The sequence below is a fragment of the Dendrobates tinctorius genome, unplaced genomic scaffold, assembly GCF_039654945.1.
Source record: "Dendrobates tinctorius isolate UK_male_01 unplaced genomic scaffold, ASM3965494v1 ptg000697l, whole genome shotgun sequence".
Classification (NCBI taxonomy): Eukaryota; Metazoa; Chordata; class Amphibia; order Anura; family Dendrobatidae; genus Dendrobates; species Dendrobates tinctorius.
In genome coordinates, this window is record NW_027362342.1 from 7,501 (window position 1) to 12,500 (window position 5,000).

General features: G+C 40.1%; 3 non-coding genes across 3 annotated transcripts; 1 reads left to right on the plus strand and 2 right to left on the minus strand.

Annotated features, from left to right (window-relative positions):
* Positions 1 to 1,926: 1,926 nt before the first annotated feature.
* Positions 1,927 to 2,040, minus strand: TRNAL-CAA (transfer RNA leucine (anticodon CAA)). The gene is made up of 2 exons: positions 2,003 to 2,040; positions 1,927 to 1,972 (listed from the first exon to the last, which is right to left on the minus strand). It is a non-coding gene; the product is annotated as a tRNA-Leu (tRNA).
* A 1,828-nt stretch (positions 2,041 to 3,868) lies between these two features.
* On the plus strand, positions 3,869 to 3,941 carry TRNAR-UCG (transfer RNA arginine (anticodon UCG)). Its single transcript has one exon. It is a non-coding gene; the product is annotated as a tRNA-Arg (tRNA).
* Positions 3,942 to 4,208: 267 nt separating this feature from the next.
* On the minus strand, positions 4,209 to 4,319 carry TRNAL-UAA (transfer RNA leucine (anticodon UAA)). The gene is made up of 2 exons: positions 4,282 to 4,319; positions 4,209 to 4,254 (listed from the first exon to the last, which is right to left on the minus strand). It is a non-coding gene; the product is annotated as a tRNA-Leu (tRNA).
* Positions 4,320 to 5,000: the final 681 nt, after the last annotated feature.

Below are 5,000 nucleotides of genomic sequence, written 5' to 3' on the forward strand. Positions count from 1 at the left end.
GAGAGAGAATGGGTAAGGTGTCTTTCTTTAGATCAAAAATTTATACACATGCTGAGAGACAGAGATGTTAGCGTGTCATAGTCATCAGACTAGGTAATTTTCTAGAAGTGAGAATGTTATTCTGGACCATGGGAGCATGAATGCAAGGGCCTGACTTCAGATCAGAACATTGAGTGTTTGAGTCCAGTTGTGGTAGTCTGTTTGAATGTGCTTTTTGGAAAAAATGTATACACATGCTGAGAGACAAAGATGTAAGCGTGCTATAGTAATCAGAGTAGGTAAGATTCTAGAATGTGAGAATGTTATTCTGCACCATGGAGCATGAATGCAAGCATCATTAGCTAAGGAGGAATTAAGCTTGAATTTACCAAGAAAATATAAAGACAATGTGATCACATTTTGATTCTGAAGATGGTAATTGTGGAGAGAGAGAGAGAGATAGAAAGATAGATTAAGAGAGAGAATTGGGTAAGGTGTCTTTCTTTAGATCAAAAATTTATACACATGCTGAGAGACAGAGATGTTAGCGGTGTCATAGTCATCAGACTAGGTAATGTTCTAGAATGTGAGAATGTTATTCTGGACCATGGGAGCATGAATGCAAGGTCCTGACTTAAGATCAGAACATTGAGTGTTTGAGTCCAGTTGTGGTAGTCTGTTTCATGTGCTTTTTTGGAAAAAAATGTATACACATGCTGAGAGACAGAGATGTAAGCGTGCCATAGTAATCAGAGTAGGTAACATTCTAGAATGTGAGAATATTAATCTGCACCATGGAGCACGAATGCAAGCATCGTTAACTAAGGAGGAATTTTTGCTTGAATTTACCAAGAAAATATAAAGACAATGTGATCACATTTTGATTCTGAAGATGGTAATTGTGGAGAGAGAGAGAGAGAGAGAGAGAGAGAGAGAGAGAACATCAATGGTAAGATGCCGTCTTTTTTGAAAAAAAGTATACACGTGCTGAGAGAGAGATGTAAGCGTGTCTTCGTCATTGGACTCAGTAAGATTCTTATTCTAGACCACGGAACCACGTACTCAAGCATCACATGCCCATCAAAAGTCCGAGTAGCCTAATGGATAAGGTGTCTGACTTCGGATCAGAAGATTGAGGGTTCAAGTCCCTTCGTGGTCGTGGCATTCTCCTTTTGGAGACCAGAATACCCACCTCAAGGGAATCAGAACACTCTTAAGTCTGGCGCCTTAGACCACTCGGCCATCCTGACTAACTGTGCTGAGAGTGCTAGAATTATTCCCATTCAGCTAATCAAAGAGAAATTTAGCTACAATTTTCTTGAAAATGTAAGAACAATGTCATTATGTTTGAGAGAGAATGAAGAGAAAGCAGAGAGACAGAGAGAACGAGTAAAAATAAATAAATGAACGGATAAGGCGGATTCTGACCAAACGGGGGGTGGGAGAGAGAGAATACATCAATGTGTAAGATGCCGTCAGGCTTAAGATCAGGGTTTTGAGGGTTCGGGGTCCCGACATGGCAGTCAGTTTCACGTGTTTTTTTAAAAAAAGTTTATTCTTATTCTAGACCAAGGGACCACGTACTCAACCATCATGTGCCATTCAAAAGACTGTTTGGCCTAATGAATAAAGTGTCTGAGTTTGGATCAGAAGTTTGAGGTTTCAAGTCCTTTCGTGTTTGTGGCATTGTCTTTCTGCACTCTTTTTGAAAAAAATTTAAATGTAGTGATCGGTTGTTATGAAAGCCTCATGCGCCAATTTGAAGAGCAAGTGGCCTATGAAAAAGGCGTCTTACTTTGGGTCAAAGATTGAGGGTTATCATCCCTTCATGGTCGTAGCAGTCTCTCTCCACATGCTTTTAGAAAAAAATGTACAGATGCTGAGAGGGTTATATGACAGTTTAGAAAGAAGGGTCAGTTGTAGACAAGTAAGGACACAAAAAGCAGCTGTTAGAAGTGGGATTTGAACCCATGCCTCCATTTGGAGACCAGAAAACCAGCTCTATGTGGGGAAAGAAATCATTCTTGAGTCTGGCGCCTTAGACCACTCGGCCATCCTGACAAACTGCATTGTGGGTGCTACAGCTATTCCCATTCGGTTAACTAAGGAGGAATTTAGCTTGAATTTACCAAGAAAATATAAAGACAATGTGATCACATTTTGATTCTGAAGATGGTAATTGTGGAGAGAGAGAGAGAGATAGAAAGATAGATTAAGAGAGAGAATGGGTAAGGTGTCTTTCTTAGATCAAACATTTATACACATGTTGAGAGACAGAGATGTTAGCGTGTCATAGTCATCAGACTAGGTAAGATTCTAGAATATAAGAAAGCTGTTCTGGACCAAGGGAGCATGAATGCAAGGGTCTGACTTCATATCAGAACAATGAGAGGTTGAGTCCAGTTGTGGTAGTCTGTTTCCATGTGATTTTGGAAAAAATGTATACACATGCTGAGAGACAAAGATGTAAGCGTGCTATAGTAATCAGAGTAGGTAAGATTCTAGAATGTGAGAATGTTATTCTGCACCATGGAGCATGAATGCAAGCATCGTTAGCTAAGGAGGAATTAAGCTTGAATTTACCAAGAAAATATAAAGACAATGTGATCACATTTTGATTCTGAAGATGGTAATTGTGGAGAGAGAGAGAGAGATAGAAAGATAGATTAAGAGAGAGAATGGGTATGGTGTCTTTCTTTAGATCAAAAATTTATACACATGCTGAGAGACAGAGATGTTAGCGTTGTCATAGTCATCAGACTAGGTAATTTTCTAGAATGTGAGAATGTTATTCTGGACCATGGGAGCATGAATGCAAGGGCCTGACTTCAGATCAGAACATTGAGTGTTTGAGTCCAGTTGTGGTAGTCTGTTTGAATGTGCTTTTTGGAAAAAATGTATACACATGCTGAGAGACAAAGATGTAAGTGTGCTATAGTAATCAGAGTAGGTAAGATTCTAGAATGTGAGAATGTTATTCTGCACCATGGAGCATGAATGCAAGCATCGTTAGCTAAGGAGGAATTAAGCTTGAATTTACCAAGAAAATATAAAGACAATGTGATCACATTTTGATTCTGAAGATGGTAATTGTGGAGAGAGAGAGAGAGATAGAAAGATAGATTAAGGAGAGAGAATGGGTAAGGTGTCTTTCTTTAGATCAAAAATTTATACACATGCTGAGAGACAGAGATGTTAGCGTGTCATAGTCATCAGACTAGGTAATTTTCTAGAATGTGAGAATGTTTATTCTGGACCATGGGAGCATGAATGCAAGGGCCTGACTTCAGATCAGAACATTGAGTGTTTGAGTCCAGTTGTGGTAGTCTGTTTCCATGTGCTTTTTTGGAAAAAATGTATACACATGCTGAGAGACAGAGATGTAAGCGTGCCATAGTAATCAGAGTAGGTAACATTCTAGAATGTGAGAATATTAATCTGCACCATGGAGCACGAATGCAAGCATCGTTAACTAAGGAGGAATTTTGCTTGAATTTACCAAGAAAATATAAAGACAATGTGATCACATTTTGATTCTGAAGATGGTAATTGTGGAGAGAGAGAGAGAGAGAGAGAGAGAGAGAGAGAGAGAGAGAGAGAGAGAGAGAGAGAGAGAGAGAGAGAGAGAGAGAGAGAGAGAGAGAGAGAGAGAGAGAGAGAGAGAGAGAAGAGAGAGAGAGAGAACATCAATGGGTAAGATGCCGTCTGACTTCAGATCAGAATTTTGAGGGTTCGAGTCCCATCATGGCAGTCAGTTTCCATGAGTTTTTTGAAAAAAAGTATACACGTGCTGAGAGAGAGCTGTAAGCGTGTCTACGTCATTGGACTCAGTAAGATTCTTATTCTAGACCACGGAACCACGTACTCAAGCATCACATGCCAATCAAAAGACAGCGTGGCCTAATGGATAAGGCGTCTGACTTCGGATCAGAAGATTGAGGGTTCAAGTCCCTTCGTGGTCGTGGCATTCTCTTTCTCCACACTTTTTGAAAAAATGTATATATACTGAGCGTTTGTTACGAAAGCATCATGCGCCATTCTGAAGAGCACGTGGTCAAATGGAAAAGGAATCTTACTTTAGATCAGAAGATTTAGGGTTATCATCCCTTCATGGTGGTGGCAGTCTCCCTCCACATGCTTTTAGAATAGAATGTACACATGCTGAGAGGGTTATATGACAGTATAGAGAGACATGTCAGTTTTAGACAAGTAAGGACACTAAAAGCAGCTGTCAGAAGTGGGTTTTGAACCCACGCCTCCATTTGGAGACCAGAATACCCACCTCAAGGGAAACAGAACACTCTTAAGTCTGGCGCCTTAGACCACTCGGCCATCCTGACTAACTGCGCTGAGAGTGCTAGAATTATTCCCATTCAGCTAATCAAAGAGAAATTTAGCTACAATTTTCTTGAAAATGTAAGAACAATGTCATTATGTTTGAGAGAGAATGAAGAGAAAGCAGAGAGACAGAGAGAACGAGAAAAAATAAATAAATGAACGGATAAGGTGGATTCTGACCAAACGGGGGGTGGGAGAGAGAGAGAGAGAGAATACATCAATGGGTAAGATGCTGTCAGGCTTAGGATCAGGGTTTTGAGGGTTCGGGTCCCGACATGGCAGTCAGTTTCCACGTGTTTTTTAAAAAAAAGTTTATTCTTATTCTAGACCAAGGGACCACGTACTCAACCATCATGTGCCATTCAAAAGACTGTTTGGCCTAATGAATAAAGTGTCTGACTTTGGATCAGAAGTTTGAGGTTTCAAGTCCTTTCGTGTTTGTGGCATTGTCTTTCTGCACTCTTTTTGAAAAAAATTTAAATGTAGTGATCGGTTGTTATGAAAGCCTCATGCGCCAATTTGAAGAGCAAGTGGCCTATGGAAAAGGCGTCTTACTTTGGGTCAAAAGATTGAGGGTTATCATCCCTTCATGGTCGTAGCAGTCTCTCTCCACATGCTTTTAGAAAAAAATGTACAGATGCTGAGAGGGTTATATGACAGTTTAGAAAGAAGGGTCAGTTGTA